Below are 23,415 nucleotides of genomic sequence, written 5' to 3' on the forward strand. Positions count from 1 at the left end.
TATCAATTACTGTTCTTTTGTTAATTGTATTAAGTTTAAGGATTTTTCCCTTTTTTGTGTGTAGATACGTTTTTGTCTTGTCCAGCTGCATGTGTATGATTTGTGTTTCTTGGTCACCTACCTGAGTTTCCCTGTTTATTCTCCTCTAAAAGGTGTTAAGCCATCCCATGATCAGACTCTCCAGGTTCCCATTTCATCGATCAAATCTCCTTTATATTTAAGCTCCCGGTTTCTATTGTTCCCTGCCAGTTTCTTCTGTTATGCTGACCGTGCCTCATGCCCTGGTCTTCTCAAGTTTTTGTAAGGTTTCTTTGTTTGTATTAAATTGCTTCACTGCAGTGCAGTTTCCATTCTCCTGCTTACGCTTTGGCCTGGCACCCTCACTCATCATGGCAGGAATGTTTTTTTAGACAAAACTCACATAATCACATTACACACACATACACACACACTAACTTTTTTCATTTTTTCAGTCTTAAGTCATTTCCACATGCATTCTTGCTTTGCAGAAAATCTCCAGTGAGCCACTTGTACTCCTTTTTGCAGCAGCTGTTAATAATACAACCGTATGACAGTGTTGCATCCACCCTTTTGGCCGTGGTTGCTACCTTTTTTTTTTTCCTTTCCATGAATTACAGCATATATTCATGTCTTGTGTAAAACAAAAAAAATACAGTGTAGCTTGTTCAAGTTATGCCATCAGCAGTATGGCCTGTTTATTAGTTATTTTGGGTGCAAAATTCAAGTTCTGTTTCTCTCAAGATCAAGATAAATTTATTATCCCCCAGTTTACCCAAGGGGGAAACTATTTTGCACCCAGCAAAGAACAAATGCAAAGAAACAAATACCTGTTTATCTACCTTCAGAAAAATAAAAACGTTCAAGATACAAACACATTACACAGCATGATTGCGTGAGCGCATTTATGAGGGAGTGTGTCAGAGACAGAGAGGGCTGTCTGCTGGTCATTGGCTCTATGCCTATCAGTTTGCAGTGATCAGTCTTGCTTGGCTGTCGTCTGTCCACTGCCAGCTGTCAAAGGGCTTGCTCAGGGCATGCCCACTGATGAGAGGCTGCAGCCATGCTCTAGGATCCATCCAGCACTCTAATAGGTCACGAATGGCTGCACAGGGCTTGCCAATAGCCTTGGACTGGAGAATGACTCAAAGAGGGGCTGGGAAGAGATAGAGGAAAGAGACAGATTTAGTAGGATAAATATGTAATCTATAATTTTTTGTAAAAACAAAATAACCATTTGCCTTCCATCCATCTAACTCATATTTACATGTGAGAATGTATTTTTATTCAACTTCCCTAAGTACTTCAAAGAACTGCGTCTTTCACATTTTGGTTCTATAAGAGATTTGCAAACAGGTGAAGAGAGATAGATTTTTGTACATGGATCTTAGCAAAACTAAATAGTGAGGTTTCTGAATGAAGAATCAAGTCTTGTTTAAGATTCTTAGTTGGATTTCGGTCTTGGTCTTAATTAGGCTATTGTAACATATTGTCTGTTAGGTTTTATTTTCTCGCTAATGATGACTTTAACAGGCATTCCTCCAGGATTTTCACAGCATTTTTAGAAATGTAAAATCTATGGACACTTTTGCAAGGTACTTGAAGCAAACCCATAGATGCTTATGTTCATGGACCATTAATTAGGCAGGTAGTTAAAGGAGTGCAAACTTTGCTTTTATACGCTAAAAAGTTTTACGTTACAATCAATAACTTTGGCTAAAGAAAGCCATTGATTTCATGGAAATTAATAAATTCAAAGTGGCACAATTATATAGCCTACTGTAAGGGAACAGCAGAGGTTTATATAGGCAAGAATGAGTTAGTTATATTATCCTAATGCCGTATGTTCCTGGAGGCACTGATGAATAAACAGTATGCCTTTATTTCTTTGAAGTTATCGCTCCGTATTTCTACCAGAGTTAATTGGGAACTTAAAAAAAGCACTTTGGATCAGTATGGCAAGCTTGGAAGTTTAGATGAGTTTTCTTTATTACTTTTTTCAGCGAGTGTCATTCATTATGCCAGAAGGGAGTCATTTCTTTTTATCTGACTAAATGCATATGGATCCTAAGCCTTAATTTGAACTTATGTACATCAATTGACTCCAGCATCGCTGAAATTGCATTTTGTTAGAGCTGTCTATTCTGACTTGTCATTAATTGCAAAGACATGGGTGCAATTTTTTTTTTTTACCTGAAAAATGTGATAAACTTAAATGTTTAGCATTATTTTTTAACACCTCTCCAAAATAGAACTATGCTAAAGATCCTCAATATACCACACAAGTTTAGACAGCAAAAAATATTTTTAAAAACAATTAAATAGTTTTCACAAATTTAGTATATCATATTTGCACATGTTACTTCAGTATAATTTCCCAAGTGATCAAACATCTCGCCAAGTGATAATAGTACCTACCTGATATGCACTTTTTATTTTATCGGCTTTTGCTTTGTTTCTGTACATTCAAACTGTATTCCACAGTGTTGTTGCGGGGAGTTAGTGGTAAGGAAAGATGCTTCTCGTTAGCTACCCATTGTTTCTGAGAAAATGATGGAGGAGCAGGACACTGGTGGTAGAGTTTTCTAACCCGAGGGTTTTTCACTTCTTTTGCTCTAGGCAATACAGCAGGTAGATGCCCTGTGATCGAATGTCTCCTGTTCAACAAATAGTCACAATGTTGAGTGAAAGCAATTGTGAGTCATGAAACTTCCAAATGTGAGAACTTACTTTTTTCTTACCATCACAGCCAATATTGCTGAGCTCAACTCAGTGTAGAATTATAATAATTTATCTTGCGAACAAGAAGACCACAAGGATTTGTTGATGTCGTGGACAGGTGAAAGTACTGAATTGTAAAATAGAAGATAGAAAAAATTCACAAAAGCTCAAATTCTGCCTCTCCTAGGGCTGGATGNGCCAGCTGATTAAACACATTTGGTTAATGCATTTTATAGCAGTTAGCTGTTTTAACAGTTCCTGTTATCTTGATTTTGTGTACACTTGCAACTTAATGATATGATTTTCTCAGCAGGGGCTTCATTACTGAGACTAAGATCATTCTGTAAGCATTTCATTAATACTACCTTGACTCAGGTCTGCGTTGCCTCGTGCCGATAAATGTTTATTTTCACATCCACTTGTACTAATGTAATGTAATGTAAAATGGAATATTTTACATTACTGTAATGTAAAATATTATATTACAATATCTCTTCAAATGTTTCGGATGTTTAAGTTTTTATTCCATTCAATGCCTTAGTTTATTCTGGCTCCAATTAGTGCAGCATGTTCTGTGTGTTCTTTCTTTCTTATCTCTACCACAGACATATAGAAAAGAGAGAGAAAAAAAGGAATTATCTCCTTTTCCAGTCATTTCCCCAGAAGCAAGCAAACCCAGCCTTCAACCATATTTGGACACTGATTTAGCCTCTATTAGCCCTAAAAGCCTTTTAATCTTTGTATCTTTCAATGTTTTGTTTTTTTTTCATTTTACTTTGTTCTTTTATTCTTTTAATAACTGCAGCAATTAATCCACCCTGACTTACTTTCTCTCTGGTATTTTTTCCTGAGGTTTCTGTGTTCTGGCGTCTTTATGCCCTTGTCCTTGTGTCGGCTCCTCTTTTCTCCCTCAGCAGTGTTTTGTGATTGGCAGCCGAAGCCTGACTGCGGTAGAGTTAATAGAGAATAGAGAGGAATACCTAGAGGATTTACAGCTGAGTGGAGACGCACAAATAAGATAATGACTTGGGAATAACAATTTTACTGCACAGTTTGGAAACGCAGTGCAGAGCGAGGAAGAGAGAGCGCAAGAAAGAGAGAGAGAGAGATGCTTAGTTGAAAAATCAAAAGGAGCACACAAAAAAGTCTCAGACAGACAAGAAGACTTGGAGACAATGAGGCAGACATAAGTGAACTGATTCCAAGCATGAATCAATCTAAATATGATAACTTTTTCATAATTCATCCCCATTACAGATAATGGTTTTGTGTTTTTAGACAAGCAGCTGATTAATTAAAATAACCATTTTCATTTTATTGCATTTGTTTTGATGAGTTGATTACTGACATTTTTTTTTTCATTATTGAGACATGACAAAGTTTTTCAATATCAACACTTTCTGCAGTCTGAGTGTTTTGGGTGGGCTGCCTTTGCATTTGTCTTGCATTTAGCCTTGCTGTGATGTTTATATTCCTCATCCAAAACAAAAGGATAAGTCCCAATATAAGACATTTTTATCCCACAGTGAAAGAGGCGCCTGGTAAGGGGAGATAACCCAGTAAAATTTATAATGCCCTAGTGTTCCTTTAACTTTGCCAAGCAGGAGCGGGTCACCCATCAAAACCATAATTTGTAGTCATTTTGTTGTTGGTTGAGTTATAGTGGCTGGCAGCATTTAGAAGGCCTTCTCAAGGGACGGTAATCTCAGAAAGAAGACAAGAGCTCTTGGTGATATGATTTCCTTCTCTTGCTTCACTTCTCTGTCCCTCCATCATCTCTTTGACATCACTCAACGCTCAACAAAGTAGCTAATGAAGCAGAGGAAGAGAGAATATTTGCCTGGTAATTAAGAAAAATGAAAGGAAGTGGGGTTTGAAAGCTGACACGGATGCACTCTGTAATTGTCCTCTCCTTGATGTGGTATTGAGGCATAGTCTATACTTTTTCTGTGTTCTCCTAATAAGTGTTTGCAAACATGAGTTCTTTATCTAGCTTTTAGTTTCATTCCATCAATGCGTTTGCTTCATTTTGTGCTTCATGTTGGGGTTTTTTTTCAGGTTAAAATGTAATGTACAGTTACTGCAGCAGATGAAACATCCATCAATTTTCTGTACGCCCTTGTCCCTAATGGGGTCGGGAGGGCTGCTGGTGCCTATATCCAGCAAATGTTTCAAGCGAGGTTGCCAGTCTGTCGCAGGGCAACACAGGACAAACAACCATGCACACACACACCTAGGGAGAATTTATACAGGCCAATTAACCTGACAGTCATGTTTTTGGACTGTGGGAGGAAGCCGGAATACAGGGAGAACATGCAAACTCTATGCAGAAAGTCCCCAGGCCAGGAATCAAACCCAGGACCTTCTTGCTGCAAGGCAACAGCTCTACCAACTGCGCCACTGGGCAGATGAAACAGATGGAAATATAATTAGTTTCCCTCCCTCTATTAAATAAGACTAAACTTTTGCTGCTTGACATATAGACAATGGATTTGTTGTTGCTGAGCCACATTTACTCAAATACTGCGAATTAATGAGACCTTTACAAAGCCATGACATTCTCATCTGAATGTTCTCAATTTGTTTAAATGCAAAGTGATACTTATTTTGAAAAAACAGCAATTCAAAAAAGTCAAATAAATCTCTTTTTTTTCTGGCATTTAGCAAATAGCAATACCAATTTCATCATTTCAACTGAAGTAAAACAGGCGATTGTAAGGCTACCATTTAAACTGCCTGCTGTAAACATTGACAGTTTGCTGCATTCAGGTAATTTTCTAAAGCAGTCCAAAGCCATCCCTAATTAGGCCACTGAGTTCAAACCTTTCAGGTAAAATTATCATCTTAAAAATGTCAACAACATCCCCGGAAAAGGCTTATCTTTAGACCTCTGGTTATTATGGCTACATAATGTAGAGAATCCTCCACTCTGTGCTAAGGGGTGTGCTCAATTGCCTTTACACAGTATTGGGAATTTCACTGTCATCTGTAACGCTGCTGGAGGTTCTGCAAAACTGTTTGGAAATTTGTTATTACTAAGTTGGCCCCAGGTACTACATTTTCACACTATTCCCTTACAATGCTGGGTGCCCATTAGCTACAGCTTCATTTCATGCCTCAGACACATAAACTCATATAAAAGTAAGTGTACTGTAAACAGGGAGAGCAGTGCAATAGGTCAACTGGGCCCTGGAGCTTTTTTAACTGTTGGCATTTTTGTTGTGTGTTTGCATCTACATATAGGAAATCAAATAGAATCCCACAAAAGGTAAGGGAATTTCAACACAGTTTTCTTGTGTTTTGTGGATTTACATTTCTAGAATATTAACAATTTTTATGAAAACAATGGTTTGTAATTTATACACATTTGCACATAAAAGCAAGCGCAGAGTAGTGGGGTTGGGAATATATTTTGTTAGAGGATTCTGTGGATATTAAAGCGCAACATCGATAAACACAGTCTCCTCACATTGTGTATTCTTAAGGTAAATGTTGTAAACGAATGTTAATGTACCACCAACATTCATCTTGTCCTTTTAGCTTGTTTTAATGTAGGCCTATTCACTTATTGCGATCAATACTAATCTTGTTCCAGTGTCGATTATGTGTAGATTCCTCACAGTGTTTGATGTATTTTATAAAGGTCGCCAATTTTCACCTAAGATAATGTATTGATTATTTTGTTTAATTAGCATGTTGTTTTTTAGAGTTGTGTTTTTACAACAATAGCTGGATGGGGTATTCCAGAATAAACATTCTTGTTTGCAGTTGGTTAATCAAAGCAATGGACCATTTCTCAGCAGATTAATATAATCAGCAGGGAATTATTTGGCATTGTAATCCTCATTCTGACAAGGTTTTTTTTTATTTTTATTTGGATGACTAATTCTTCAGCAAGTGTCAAATTTGACCTTTAGTTTGCACATTAATTATCCAAACATTCACATCCCAATTTAGCCATTATTTTTGCTGATATCTGGGGATCTTAGAGTGCAAATTCCGTGGTGTATTTTTGTTAATTATAAATGTGCTAATAATTTAAAGTGCAATGGCCCTTTGTTCTCTAGCAAGAAACCATTCTAGCTCTTAATGTAGTTGTAAAGTTATCTAGTTTTATTTTCCATATGTATTTGTTCAGTCTTAGACTTTTGGTTTTAAAAAGTTCAATTCTGAGACCAACCCATTTTTGTCATCTGTTTTTAATTGATATACTGTGAGAATTTGTATTTGCATTCATGGCCATAAACTAAGAAGCTAATTCTGTTGACTTTAAACCTCACACTTTCACTACCACAATTGGCCCCTTTGTATATCACCTCTGGTCCCATGCCGGGATTTTGATTTACTTCTGATGGACATTGTTCTTTTTATGGCAGTAATAATAACTTCGGTGAAATCTAAATGGCTGTGATCATAATGCTGGGAGCTCACAGGGTGTTGATGGTCGTGTGGCATCCTCAGCAGGGAGTGTGTGAGCTGACTTCAAAGGTGTGATTTACCTCACAGTGGAGTGTGGGACATTGCAGCTTCTGTGGGCAGCTGTCATTTTCCCACTGAACTCCACCTATTGGATTGTATAGTTTAGCATTAACAGTGCTTCCTTTAGGAAGGAAAACAAAAACCTTTTGGTGTTCAGAAATGTTTTTTCCTTCCCATTTTTTAAACAACCATGCTTTTTTTTTTATTTGTTGTCTATTCTGTGTTACCATTTGTGCCATTTGGGACATGTACTTTAATGCCAGTTTGAATTGACAAAGAAGGAAAGTTGAACACAACTCTTCTTGATAACATCTTGATTAATATTGATCAATTCGCCAGCAAATGCGATTACTTTACTCGGCTGCAAATTGAAACCTAACACTCATCCACTCTCCTCTTCTCTCCTTGGAATGCATCCTGCAGCATTGTGCCGGTTTTAATGCAAAAGCTGGCCTTTTCTGCCACCAGAAGAACACAATGAAAAGATTGATTAGGCAATATCGTAATGGGGATAGGATAATGAGCCTGCCAATCGTGTTGTCTTCAGAGAAAAAAAAAAAAAAAATATGTCCAAGCAGTGAAATTGGTGTTTTGGGATGAGTCAAATAATATCACCATAAGAGATACTCTAAATGGAAGGAAAGATCTTTTAAGCAATACTTTTAAGATGTTTCTGTAGGTTTACAAAATACTAACAGTGAGTAACATTTAATAGGTTGCATTTTTATATAATGATTAGAAAAGACCTTAACAAAGGATTTTAAACTCAATCTGTATAGCTCTTGCTTATTATCTTAAGTTTACCCAACTAGTTAGAAAGGTGTGTGACGAAACCCAACAAATCTCTGTCACTGAACTAAATTGAACTGGTCTGAAAATGAATTTGGAATAACTAAAAAGGAGGACAGATAGTTTATTGGTATAATCTTTATTATTCGCTGGTTTTGACACACTTTCTGGACTGGAATTACAACACAGAATTCCTCTTAGTTGGTTAATATTTGATGGGCAGATTTAAGGATAACATTTGTAAGGATCTCAAAGCCACACTTACACCCATATTTCAAAAGTACTTAAAATCGTATGTTCTATTGCTATTTGTTACTATGGTTAGAGTTATTTGAAAAATAGAAATAGATATATTGAAAAATATTCTAAGCAATGACATTTAAGAAGATGCTTTTCCTTGATCAACAACATTTTCAGAAATGTTTAACAGAGATTCTGAATATGTTAAGAGTTAATTAGCAAACAAATAAATAATCTACATATATTTCAAAAATAAGTTTTAGTGTTCAATTCCAAGTTCAGGTTCTATGATTTAGATTATATAGAAATGAGCAATTAACAATTGCAAGGTAGAAGCATTAAATTATTTTAAATGAACCTTCAATGTCACTACATAATAGTAACATAAAAAATATGTAGCAAGTTTTTTATTTATTTATTATTTTTTTCTAAAGTCTCTAAACCTAAACCTAAAACACATACAAAATAAACTCTCCCTGGCATTCCATCTGTATTGCTGCTGGGCTTTGAGAGAAAATTCTCTTGTATCTGACACTAAAGCAATTTGTTTTATTTGTGTTTCGGCCCAATAAAGTGTCAACTCTTGTCCTCACAAACTCATAAGACATTTTCAGCAGAAATAAAAGGAGGCAATGTAAAGATCTTTGCCAGAAAAGCATGGTTTTGACTGCGATCTATGATTTTGTTCAATAACTTTTGCTCTTTTTGTCTTTTGGGACAACATGGAAGTGTCTACCTCTGTGTCATAAAGCTTGTCCCTACATATTTCTTTTGAGGGCAGTTACAAACTGGTACCATGCAGCCAAAAATATCTAGTGGACTTCAGGAAAGCTATTACAACATCTAGGACACTCTAAAAGCTGGCTTTCCCAGATAATGGTTCTAGCATCGGTTTGCCTGTGTGTGTCCCCGTATGCTGCAGAGAGACATCGAAACACTATGGCTTTCAGTCTGTGTGTGTAACTTTGAAGAAATGAATGTTCAGCCAGCTATTGATTTTGGAAAAGGCTCTCACTGAGATGATGAGGAGGTGTGTCCTGTGAAGTGGCTATTATGTGAAATCAGTTGCTGTCGGCTGATTTCTGCACACTCTATATTCATTGCTTCCAGCTCTCTAAAATAGCCGAGGCTGCATCTCCTTAACATGGACTCAACTTAATTCAGGTTTAATGAACACCCCACTGACTGCAGATGGCTTGTAGGTATAGCTGCAACCATGATTCTTAAAAATATATTCTTTAAAAGTATAGTTCTTTTCCCCCAGTCATTTTCAGGATTCCAAATAAAATAAGTGTAAGGTGGTTGAAGAAATGTTTTTGTTTTGCTTTTACATTTGATACATGGTCTGAACTTGATGATAAACAATAATGATGTTCTTGTTATTGTTTATTATCTAGTCTAATAGATTCTTCTCTAATCTATTCTAGTCTAATCTATGTAACTTAATAAATAGGTAACTGAGATGAATGTTTGGGCCTATCTTCAACAGTCAATCGATGTATATCATCAGACTTTCCATGGTAATTGTCGTCCTTTCTTCTCATGACATACCGAATGAAAGAATGTGAATATCAAGAAATTTGGGACTCAAAATTTACCATTGTGGTTTTGTTTAGTGTAAATCATAACATTTGGAAATAGCATTACCAGTGTTTAAAAAGCTTTTTTTTTTCTTCTTTTTTGTCTTTGAGATGTGAGTTAACATTCCCAGAAATCCCAAACTTTCCAAGTCTATCCTGTAGCATGTTTTTGGTTGACAGTTGATTAAAAGTACTTAATTCTATCACATATTGTCTTGTGCACATCCTTTATGTTTTAAATGTGTAAATATGGTTGTGGAAATTATGAAAAGTGGTTTTGTTAAACTGTGATAAGTGGTGAACAAGGTTCATGAACTCCATTGAAAATAAGTTCTTAATCTCGGTGACATTGTCTTAGGTAAATGAAAGTTAAATAAGAAAATAATTTTTGGATTTTTTTCTTTCAATCACCTGATATTGTTCTTGAAAAAATGGAATGCGATGTTTGGTTAATTCTATTAACTGTCTACATATTCCAACTCTGCTTCCTTGTTGCTTTCTAACAGTTTCTTTTTAACTGCTTGGTAACAGACACAGAAACAAAATAAATAAATAAAAAATATGCAAACACACATACATATGATCACAAACTATGAGTCATTTAGAATGCCTTGATTAGTTAACTAAAATGTATATGTTTCAAAGTGAGAGCCAGAGTAAACAGAGATAACCACAACCATTTATGGGGAACATGCACATGCCACCCATAGGGCCCTAAGTAGGGTAGAACCCAGACTCTCATGCTAACAACTGCTCCAATGTTTAGCTGTAAGGAACAAAGTTTACGGAAATACTTTACCCATGTAACTTAGGTCAAAGTTGACCTTTGAAAGCCAACTGATGAGGTTTCAAACAGCCTGTGTTCCGGCTGTTGACATTTGACATGAAATTCCTTCTAATTCTTGAGCAGCTACATAATAATTACTGCAGTTATACAACCTGTCCTCAGGCTTGGAGGCTTGACCTTTCTGCAAATAACATGTTCATCTCCCTTAATGCGAAAGCAGGCATGTCATTTCCTATTGTGCCTCCAAACACAGCAACTAAGATGTCATCTTGCATCAACTTGCATATACTTGGGCTACTCTGAGGGCATGTACTGTGTGACAGATTAGTTTTGTTGGTTTTTATCTCTATAGAAGTTATCCCAACTGGCAACATCAGAGAGAATAACAGGGCTAATCAATATAGCTTGCTAGCAGATCTTAGATGTTTATGTTTGGTTCCAACTTTTGCTTTGTACCTCCCGGAGTTTTGAAAGAGATTGATTCAAAGAACTCCTCGCACAACAACTTTAATAACACAAACACATAAACACTCTACCATTAGAGTTGTGAAGGGTAAGAAGAAACACAGATTCAGGTTCGATCCCCTCTGACCACAGTCTGGCCTAATGGGAATCGTATGGCTGAGTGCACCACACAGCACACAGCGTCAGGATGTATGGCCACCTAGTGAGAGTTTTCCACCCACAAAAATGAAACATGCTGAGAAGAAAACTGTGGCTATGTTGCTGCTCGACACGCAGAGAAAGTATCCAGCTCTGGATTTGCTTCACTCTTCACAAAGCACAACTGTTAAGAGTTACTTTTAATAATATGCAGTGACTATTTTAAATAATAGTCTATTGACTATTTTTTTTTCTGGTGCAAATTATTGGATTTGTGTTTTGCTGAAGTTTAATGTGAAAGGAAAAGAGTTTGTGCAATGTTAAATAGAGAAAAAAAACCCTGAAATTGTAGTTTTCATGAATTATGTTCAGCAACAGTCCAAAAGAAATTTGAAACATATGGTATAATGCATATTATTACCACACCGCTATCTAAAATCTAGGGCAACTAATTACCTTGATAAACAACCTAAAATTCAGATTTTTAGTTCTAAAATAGTGTTGAAACATGGATAGTTTTCTTTTCCCGCTATAGGTTTGAGCCATATTTAATGGATTTATCACTTAAAATAAGAACACATGTTGAAGTGTATGACAATAACTTGAAAGAAAATGTGCAAAACCCCAAGAGGTATGATGACTGGATATTATTTCTCCACTGTTCTGCACTATCTTGGCTATTTTGGATTGGTATTGTGAAAAATATGCCATAATATGCTATTCCTGAAGTCCTCCTTTCATGATTATTCTTCTGAATACACTTTATTATTTGAGGTTGCATGTAACATAATTGTAAACAAAGCTGCTCGGGTTTGACCAAATTGAGGTCCAAAGTAGATAAAATACCAACAAATAGGGAAATATATAGAAGATGAAAAGCAAAGCATAACGCAAGATGATGATATAACTCTAGGGAAACAGTAGTCTTTTATTAAAAGCAAACAAGCAAAATGCCAGGTAAAAACAAAATAAAAAAATGTAAAAAAAAATGTTGTTTTTTTCTCGTATGTTTAAACATAATTTCCATGGCACAGCACAATTAGGTCTCTTCTTTTTCTTTCCTTAATATTTTGTGTTCAGAAGCATAAATTAATGATTTATGTAATCTACATCAACCTCACGTCCAGCCTCCGGCCTTGGAGTGCAATCATGCACTGCAGCTGCATGATGCATCCAGCCTCCTTTCATTAAAAAGGCTGCAAACAGCCCCGACACATTTCTTCTGATGGACTCACATCTAGTTGGTACTGTGGCAGTCCATCTGACCCGCTTGGCTTTGTATTAGCATTAGACGGAAGCCACTCTGAAAGGCACGAGTGGTCTCTTGTTATCCTCAGAGGGTCCCACATATTCAGCCTGGAGCTAAGGGCAGAGGCAGAGCAGTGCCTTGACAGACAGCACCGCTCCTCCACCATTCTCCGCCCATGAGCACTGACAGCTGTCAGCTACCTCGGCCGTCACCTGTTTTCAGCTGACATAGGCATGCACATGCGTGTAAAGAAAGAAAAAAAAAAAACATGCATGAAGTCACAGAGGAGCAAGTCAGTTCAGGCTCTTAGCCCAGTCAATCCCTGGTTTTATGTGGTTCACTCTTATGCTACCTCTCTCACTAGTTTTTCTCCCTCTCTAAAGGCCGGGGATGCTGAGTGTCAGCCACCCGTGAGATGAGCGATTTAGTAATTGTGCACTTGGCAGCACAGGCATTTGGGTCTCTGCAGTACTAGTGGACATCGTGTCATATATGGGCTGAGAAACAAGTCAGCAGGGAGAGAAGGGAAAATAAAATAGACAAGATAAGCCAAAGAAAGGGAAGTCTGAAAAATAAATCTATGGAAATGATTGGACACAGAGATTACTTAAAAAAAAGTGTGGTTGCAGGCCCATCTTGGTATGTAGGTGGAAGCTTTTCAGTTTTGAAGACTAACAGCAGTATTGGTTTTAAATGGTGGGGGACCAGGGGTGAAGAGAAGGAGAATAGAAAAAAAAAAAGAAATGAAGGAAGAGATGGGGGTGGAAAAGCAGCAATTAGTGTAATTAGAAGACAAGCTTTAGCAAGCCACTGACAATACGTCACCTCTCATTACAAACCATAAGCAAACAGAGCACTCTAATTCAAGGCAGCACCCATTCTCCAGACAGTTCCTTGTGTCAATGCAGATTTTGTTCTCTAAAGTCATGCTTGGCTGCATACCATCGACTTGCCAATACAACACACAGTTTAAGATTCAAAATAAAGAGTCCAGTTGTGAATAGAGAGAAAAAAAAGAGAGAGATGGAGAGAGAGAGACCTCAACTAGAGCAAAGTCTAGGTAGCATGCCGCTGAAGGGGAATATAATGTCTGGAGGACGAGAAGAGTCTAGTTCAAATCCTTGGTAAACTAAAGAGGGACTGATTAATTCACATGAGGTAAATGAGTTGGATGTTTGCATAGTGGAGGTTCAACTAGAGAAAATAATGTTTGAACAAGTATAACATGACAGCTGCATTATTCTCTTCAGCAATTGGAGGATGTCATTTGAATACTATGAGTTTTGACTTACACAAAATATCTATTTTCTCTATAAAACGCCACATCCATCACTATAGTGGATATTATGAGTTTAGGCTTAGATAGTACCTGTTGAAAAAATACAGATTGTCACTACAAAACTGAAAGGTTTCTAACATCAATAATTAATGTACTAGTGAATCTTATTGAAGATGGCTGTGTGCAGGAGATACTGTTTTTTATTTATTTTTAAATGCTTGCTTGACTTACATGACTCATTTACGTCGTTGAATGTTTACACTGTTTCTAGAGTTGTTTTCATGGCAACCTAACTGCTTCTGTGCTGAAGGTCTTTTCTTTTTTGGAACCTATTTTTTGCTGCTTTTTTTCTTTCTCTAGCCATTAAAACTTCACCACTGCAACATCAGCAATTTATAGAAACGGACATGTTTTCTCTTGCACAACTGTATATGTATATATTTTTTTTTATTTCCAGCTGAGTGTTACGCGACACGGGTATGAGGAGGAATGTGATTGTAACAAATCGGATTGCAAATGACAAAAATTGGCTATTTAATAAGCATGGTTGAGGAGTTGGACTCTGGTGTTGGGTTCACTTGACTAAGCAGACTGTTTGAACTCCTTGTGGGCCCAGCTTTGATGGCAGCTTTCATCCATCTGATGGCAGATTCTGGCAGGAGAGATAGAATCATATATGGCTCGCTATCTTCAGTCTAAGTGTGTTACAGTGTCTGTGTAATGTGTGTGTATGTATATGTATGTTGCAGAGGATGATTTTAAGCAAACGCAAAATCACACATTGCACAAATCAATCTGAGGCACAGCTAGACTGCCACGAATGAGTGGGCTCAGGGGGAGCCATGTGTTAACAACCGGTTATTAAATGCCAGATCTAAACTTCTCTTCTCACATAGCAATAATTTGTTTTATATTTATTCAACTTTTCTTTATATTTGTCTCCATAGCATCTGAACAGAGATTCTGTTGTTGGATAACAAAGCTGTAATGTTTCCTAATGACAGGTTCAGCCAGGGTTGTCACTTGTTCATTCTTTTGCGGGGGTGGAAAGAAATTTACTTGAATCTGAGTGTAGTTTGAGCAGTACATGTTGTGAAGCTGAAAGTAATGACTCTGCTTTAAATACAGTGGTAATGAACCAAAAAATGACAACAATACATCCATGACATGCAAAAAATCAGTTTCCCATACGATTAGAAACAGAAAAAAGGAATTGTGTAAAAGATAAACAAGCACACATGAATGTAACAGAAAGTATTGGTAAATATTGATTAAAAAAGAGCCCAGCACACAATGACTAAAAATAAAGGGTAGCTGGTCAACAAAAAAGGTGACATTAGGATGTAATTTTGTAAACATGCAGAACAAAAATGGGTATGTAAATAAATTGACTTGCAAAAAGCTGACAGATCTAGAAGAGGCACCAGATGAAATGAAAGGTGGCATCATTGGTAGTGACATAGTTATCCTCATTTTTTCTGATTATACAGCAATCACTCAGAAAAGCGGAGTGGTAGTCCTTGCAGTCACTCACTTCACACACTGTGACAGTCACAAAACTAGCTTCATGTAGTATTAATCTCTCATTTATATACCATTAATACAAGAGCAGAAATGGTTCTGTTTTGAGTTTGACTGTAACTGGGCATCATAAAAAGTATAAATCTGTGTGATATCCTGTCATATACTAAGAGTCTGTGTTCTACATCATTGAGGACAGTTATGTATATGAATACACATATGCTAAGAAGAGAGGCTCATTGTGCAGAGTGACACTGGATATAGTGTTAGCAGCATGCTCTGTGGAGTCGTAGGGTATGCCTTCAGGTCATCTGAAACAGTTACCTTGAACATTTTTTTATTTGTATTTTTTACAGTGTAAGCCCGCTTATGCTTGGAATGTCAGTTTCTGGTTTGAGTTGATATTTCTAAATACTAAGGTAAGCAAGATCGTCCATTATTGTTCCCCGTTGAGGATGTGCTGATTAAATCAGAGGTTACATTCAACATGGTTACATTCAACACAAAATTTGATAAATCTCTGTATTGTGTTACAAAAACTGTGGGCTGACTTACCATAGAATTGTTGAGTTTTTTGTAAGTTGTAAAATAGAAAAGCATGATTACAGTTTAAAGGGGCTAATATAACAGAATCCAGGCAGGAAAGGGAAACTAATGTCAGAATAGACAACAAAAGCAAAATGTTTGACATAAAAAGCATATATGCAAATATGTAGAAAACATATTGTTTATAAAAGTTACATACTTTAACAATTTGAACTGCACCCATGATCTATAATAAATCATTTACTGTGAAATGGATGCCATTATTGGCACATATTTCAGACATGTTGAGTTTCTATGTTGTGTGAATGCTACTGGTAGTTTAAGGTGAACACAGGTCACTAGGATGGACTGTTCTTTGTTCTAGAGACCAAATAATTTGTTCTAGACTTCTGAATATCTGTAAAATGTTTCCTTTGAAAGTGTTGCTTTCATGTCATTCTTGAACAGCAAATGATTCTCCATTTCACATCCCTCATGAAAACTAAACTTGTGAGGGTGTACCTTGCCTCTTGCCCAATGACTGCTAGAAGTAGACACCTGTCCCTCCATGAACCTGCAAGCATAAGCGAGAATAGATGGTAAAGAAATGGCCAAATATGCTAGGAAAATATTGAAGCTGTCATATTCAAGGTGTACGAATATACAACATGTCTTCTTGCATTGCATGAAATTTGTGTTTACCATTTTGAAAAATGAAAAGCATAGTAGATGTGTCCAGGAGACATCAATTTAACAAAGCTTGGCTAAATGTAAGGGAACCAAAACGTAATCACTTTTCTCACCCACGTTGGTTCTTTTGCCAAATTTAGAATTTCAAAGCCAAAATCAATCCACTTTGTGTGAAACTCACTTAAGCAAGACTCACAAATTACACACAACAGGGTGTTAGCAGTTGAACATAATGGGACAGGAAGATATAGATAAATATCTTAAGCACTCAAGAGCTAAAAAAAGTCAAAGGCAATTGTTTTATTCTAAACAGCTTATTTTAAATGGCTCAAAAAGACATCCTTTTTAAAGTAACTACATTTTCTGGGATTCTAGCTCTTAACATCATGTTATTTATTAATTTTTTTCTTACAAGCATAAAATCTTTGAAAGTACAGTTCAAACAGTAAATCCTGCACTTCTTTGCATCGGAAGAAAGACATGGTTTGTTACAGTCACATGGATTCTTTTGTTTAAAAAGACAACAACAACAATAACAACAAAAAAACACTACAGAGATTTCTGGCCCTCTTCCTGATCTTTTCTTCCAGTACATTTACCAATCTGATGAGCAGTATTTAGCTCCCTGCTTTGCAAGCTTCTGTCACAGCCACAAAGTCTCTGTTTTCAGTAACTGGCGCTGCCTAAAATGAAACGAGTTTGATCTGATGTAGTTACAAGTCACTGGGAAACAGTACAAATCACTACTGAGACTTATTTTTTTTACACTGAGTTGAAAGGTGTATACTAAAAAAAAAACAAAAAAAAACAAAACTAAAAAAACAACGCAGAAGTCTGCTGTTAGTCGCTAAGTGATCCACAGAGTTCATACATGCACTTCACACAACTCTCTGAACTTGGATCTTATCTATGTGGTCAGAGAAAGCATGGCAAAGAGGACAGAGGGTTAATGGCAGAGCAGTGAAGCAAAGACAGCAAGTTTATCTGAGTGAAGAAAAAAACGAAAGACGACTGGCTGGAGAAAAAAATCAAATAATTCACTGCTTAGTTAGTTGTTTTGTCAGCTGTGTTCTTAATCATCTCAGTAGGTGTGATTTCTTGTTAGCCACTGTTGTAGCCGCAGGTAACTAAAAGCAACAAGCTAGCAATGTTTTTGTGTGTGTGTGCATGTATGTGCGTGCGTGCGTGCGTGCGTGTGTGTGTGTGTGTGTGTGTGTGTATTAGTAAAATTTGGCCATATTTAGTTTGTTTCCTATTGTTCATTAGGGTTTTATAATTAAGTTAATTGCTTCTTATTCATTTTCTTATCAATTACTGTTCTTTTGTTAATTGTATTAAGTTTAAGGATTTTTCCCTTTTTTGTGTGTAGATACGTTTTTGTCTTGTCCAGCTGCATGTGTATGATTTGTGTTTCTTGGTCACCTACCTGAGTTTCCCTGTTTATTCTCCTCTAAAAGGTGTTAAGCCATCCCATGATCAGACTCTCCAGGTTCCCATTTCATCGATCAAATCTCCTTTATATTTAAGCTCCCGGTTTCTATTGTTCCCTGCCAGTTTCTTCTGTTATGCTGACCGTGCCTCATGCCCTGGTCTTCTCAAGTTTTTGTAAGGTTTCTTTGTTTGTATTAAATTGCTTCACTGCAGTGCAGTTTCCATTCTCCTGCTTACGCTTTGGCCTGGCACCCTCACTCATCATGGCAGGAATGTTTTTTTAGACAAAACTCACATAATCACATTACACACACATACACACACACTAACTTTTTTCATTTTTTCAGTCTTAAGTCATTTCCACATGCATTCTTGCTTTGCAGAAAATCTCCAGTGAGCCACTTGTACTCCTTTTTGCAGCAGCTGTTAATAATACAACCGTATGACAGTGTTGCATCCACCCTTTTGGCCGTGGTTGCTACCTTTTTTTTTTTCCTTTCCATGAATTACAGCATATATTCATGTCTTGTGTAAAACAAAAAAAATACAGTGTAGCTTGTTCAAGTTATGCCATCAGCAGTATGGCCTGTTTATTAGTTATTTTGGGTGCAAAATTCAAGTTCTGTTTCTCTCAAGATCAAGATAAATTTATTATCCCCCAGTTTACCCAAGGGGGAAACTATTTTGCACCCAGCAAAGAACAAATGCAAAGAAACAAATACCTGTTTATCTACCTTCAGAAAAATAAAAACGTTCAAGATACAAACACATTACACAGCATGATTGCGTGAGCGCATTTATGAGGGAGTGTGTCAGAGACAGAGAGGGCTGTCTGCTGGTCATTGGCTCTATGCCTATCAGTTTGCAGTGATCAGTCTTGCTTGGCTGTCGTCTGTCCACTGCCAGCTGTCAAAGGGCTTGCTCAGGGCATGCCCACTGATGAGAGGCTGCAGCCATGCTCTAGGATCCATCCAGCACTCTAATAGGTCACGAATGGCTGCACAGGGCTTGCCAATAGCCTTGGACTGGAGAATGACTCAAAGAGGGGCTGGGAAGAGATAGAGGAAAGAGACAGATTTAGTAGGATAAATATGTAATCTATAATTTTTTGTAAAAACAAAATAACCATTTGCCTTCCATCCATCTAACTCATATTTACATGTGAGAATGTATTTTTATTCAACTTCCCTAAGTACTTCAAAGAACTGCGTCTTTCACATTTTGGTTCTATAAGAGATTTGCAAACAGGTGAAGAGAGATAGATTTTTGTACATGGATCTTAGCAAAACTAAATAGTGAGGTTTCTGAATGAAGAATCAAGTCTTGTTTAAGATTCTTAGTTGGATTTCGGTCTTGGTCTTAATTAGGCTATTGTAACATATTGTCTGTTAGGTTTTATTTTCTCGCTAATGATGACTTTAACAGGCATTCCTCCAGGATTTTCACAGCATTTTTAGAAATGTAAAATCTATGGACACTTTTGCAAGGTACTTGAAGCAAACCCATAGATGCTTATGTTCATGGACCATTAATTAGGCAGGTAGTTAAAGGAGTGCAAACTTTGCTTTTATACGCTAAAAAGTTTTACGTTACAATCAATAACTTTGGCTAAAGAAAGCCATTGATTTCATGGAAATTAATAAATTCAAAGTGGCACAATTATATAGCCTACTGTAAGGGAACAGCAGAGGTTTATATAGGCAAGAATGAGTTAGTTATATTATCCTAATGCCGTATGTTCCTGGAGGCACTGATGAATAAACAGTATGCCTTTATTTCTTTGAAGTTATCGCTCCGTATTTCTACCAGAGTTAATTGGGAACTTAAAAAAAGCACTTTGGATCAGTATGGCAAGCTTGGAAGTTTAGATGAGTTTTCTTTATTACTTTTTTCAGCGAGTGTCATTCATTATGCCAGAAGGGAGTCATTTCTTTTTATCTGACTAAATGCATATGGATCCTAAGCCTTAATTTGAACTTATGTACATCAATTGACTCCAGCATCGCTGAAATTGCATTTTGTTAGAGCTGTCTATTCTGACTTGTCATTAATTGCAAAGACATGGGTGCAATTTTTTTTTTTTACCTGAAAAATGTGATAAACTTAAATGTTTAGCATTATTTTTTAACACCTCTCCAAAATAGAACTATGCTAAAGATCCTCAATATACCACACAAGTTTAGACGGCAAAAAATATTTTTAAAAGCAATTAAATAGTTTTCACAAATTTAGTATATCATATTTGCACATGTTACTTCAGTATAATTTCCCAAGTGATCAAACATCTCGCCAAGTGATAATAGTACCTACCTGATATGCACTTTTTATTTTATCGGCTTTTGCTTTGTTTCTGTACATTCAAACTGTATTCCACAGTGTTGTTGCGGGGAGTTAGTGGTAAGGAAAGATGCTTCTCGTTAGCTACCCATTGTTTCTGAGAAAATGATGGAGGAGCAGGACACTGGTGGTAGAGTTTTCTAACCCGAGGGTTTTTCACTTCTTTTGCTCTAGGCAATACAGCAGGTAGATGCCCTGTGATCGAATGTCCCCTGTTCAACAAATAGTCACAATGTTGAGTGAAAGCAATTGTGAGTCATGAAACTTCCAAATGTGAGAACTTACTTTTTTCTTACCATCACAGCCAATATTGCTGAGCTCAACTCAGTGTAGAATTATAATAATTTATCTTGCGAACAAGAAGACCACAAGGATTTGTTGATGTCGTGGACAGGTGAAAGTACTGAATTGTAAAATAGAAAAAAATCACAAAAGCTCAAATTCTGCCTCTCCTAGGGCTGGATGATATGACTGAAAAACATATCACCGTAATATAAGCACTTCATATCAGTCAATGTCGATTTTTGTCTGTACTGATTGTTAATGATTAAGTATCTGAATACCGCCAAGCTGGTGGCATGACCATTACTGCTATATCCACAGTTTTCACTTTTTCATTTTAAGGAGTTATGAGGCAAAACCTGAATCTGCTGCTGCACAAGTTGGTCAACAGTTTGTTGCTTGGTAACATAATACTGAGATAGTTGATGCCACTAACCTTGCTTAGCTGGCCGAGAAGTTGAAGAGCTAAAGTCTTTCCTTATCCTACATCTCCAGAAAAGGAATAGGAATACCGTGCAGTTCTGGATTGGATTTAAGTAAATATTCTATATCTCAATTATATATAGTCACAGAATGATGGTGACAAGGCCCTGCTATTTTTTCAGGGCGCTCTGAACACAGTTGTTGTGACACATTTCAAAAAGAAGGATTTATTTCATGTTTTCAGTTTTATTATTCAGATTTTTACATAATCTATACACAACTGCAGGGTAATACACTAAATGTAGATATACCATTGAGACTTCAATGTTGTTTAAACAGTAAAAGTTATAGGAAAGTAATTTTAGTTCACAAGAGTTTTTGCTGAACGCTACCATAACTTCTCCAAAATATAAATTGGATCAAAATCCACCTTCATGTCAGCATATTTTGAACAGCTATTGGTGAATGACAAATGGAAGTGAGGTGAGTTATGTTTTAGTATAAGATTGAACTCAAAAAGCGTGTGTTGAATATTAAAGGAGAACCTAAGAGCTTTTCAAATCAATTTCTGTTCAATGTCCATTTCCCTTTTAAATCTTGCATTAGAAGCTTTTTTTTTCCCCCAAAGATCATGGGTGCATAAGTAAAGGATGGAAAATCTTTAGGATTATGGTTGTCCTGCATCAGATTATCAGGAAATCCTCCACAGGGTGAAGCTTTTCACCCTGTTGTACTTTGTCTTAATCTCTAAATTCTAATCTTAAAATCCTTAACACAAAATTTTTAAACAAGGCCTGTTTACATGTGAAATATCCTGGGCTTGTGATGCATTAGATCTTACAATCCAGTGTTTCTACAGGACTGGTAAATTCACAAAGCTTATTTTATTAAAATACCTAAATGGCTGTTAGATGGTTTACTTTCTATGGCCCTATCAGAATCTGTTGAAATATCACTCATAATCCACTTTCTTTTATTTCACCTGCAAAATACAGCAAAATCTTTATCTAATCCTTTTGTTAATTTTAAAATTCCCACTGAAACAACAGTTCTGTCACTGTAGTTTAAATTCTTGTTGTAGGACACAAGCATTACACACAACTCTAAGAGTAACAACTGTGCTGCAGTGAAGAGTTAAGACGTCTGAGCTGCTTAGGTTTCTTCTGAATTGTTCGCTCTGGAGACTGGACAGCCTTAGAGCAGTTAGTTTCCAATACCACGGACATTGCCTTGACCAACAGTCTGAAGAAGGAATTATTTCCGGAAGCTCCAAGCTTACTAGCAGGGCAGAGGGAGAGTGAGATTAGAAGTGCCTACAGAAATACAATAGGTTAAACCACCTGCAGGCCTGAGGAGCCTTTCTTCAGCCTGTGTTGCAATATTCCTTTCTTTGGATTGTAAGACCTGAGACATTTTAAATGTTATTGTTTCTTCTCCTTTTTTGTCATTAGACTTTTGTCTTTGAACCTTTCAGAGACTATTAATCACAATTTCACACAACAGAACAGTCCGTTTCATTTTCTTGTTTCTCACGAAACTCTTCATTGTTTCTTTGCTTCTTTTTGTTCTTGTTTTTACTTTGTCTTTCTCCTTTAGACGCCTATCTCTTGAATCACGTCTGTAATGGGTCAACTTTACATTTGTGTCTATAGTCTGTGCATGTTTAACATCAACAAAGTATATCACACCCTTTTGTTCCCTCCTGTGTTTATCTGAAGTATTAGGGAGATGTAGCCTCAATGGATGGAATTAATTGATTAATACTTTTATCCAATTAGTGTTCTCTCATCCATTTAATCAGCTGGCTGAGGTCAAAGCTGTAGTCAGATTAAAGGCAGACAGACGCTTTTGGTTTTGTGTGTGATGAAAACTGACCTCTTGGTTTGTCTTTGCAATTCTCCCAGCAGGGCTCTCCTGCTCACCCCTTAATTTTAGAATAACTGTTGTTGTCCTTTAAACATTTAAACTGTGTTAATTTGAATGATTATGACTTACAGCTAAAACAAAGCAATAACTAATTTTGTTTTAATTTAATTATTTCTGTTTGTTTGTTTTAAAACGTACCCACACTAAAATTATGTTGCGTTGTTACTGTTGTGTTGTTGACAATCGGGGACTAACTACACAAGAAGGACTGGTCACGCAAAGTAATTGCTAGAGAAAGCTGCATCAAGTGCAATATAAAAATATAAAGGAAAGCTTAGTGGTGTGAAAGAATGCGGTAGAAATATCTACAAAAGCAACAGGAATGAATTTAGCCTTGAAGGTTTTGTAAATCAATCCCATTCACATGTTTTTGGGAATGATTTACAAAAAGTAAAGTCATCATGTACCCTGCTGGGGTGAAATGTTGGGGCTTTGTCGGGTTCTTCATCTTATCCGTGACTTGGGATGCACAGGAGGAGGGTGTCAGAACACCATTAAGGCAGCAAAGGGAAAATTTTGGAAGTGGCTGAGGAGG

At 36.7% G+C, this 23,415-nt stretch overlaps 1 protein-coding gene across 4 annotated transcripts in view; it reads left to right on the top strand.

The window, feature by feature from the left end:
* The window catches only part of cdh22 (cadherin 22), a 178,501-nt gene that overhangs the window by 76,229 nt on the left and 78,857 nt on the right, over positions 1-23,415 (top strand). The window lies entirely within an intron of this gene.

This window comes from Poecilia formosa, unplaced genomic scaffold (assembly GCF_000485575.1).
Source record: "Poecilia formosa unplaced genomic scaffold, Poecilia_formosa-5.1.2 Scaffold243, whole genome shotgun sequence".
In the NCBI taxonomy this organism is placed as follows: Eukaryota; Metazoa; Chordata; class Actinopteri; order Cyprinodontiformes; family Poeciliidae; genus Poecilia; species Poecilia formosa.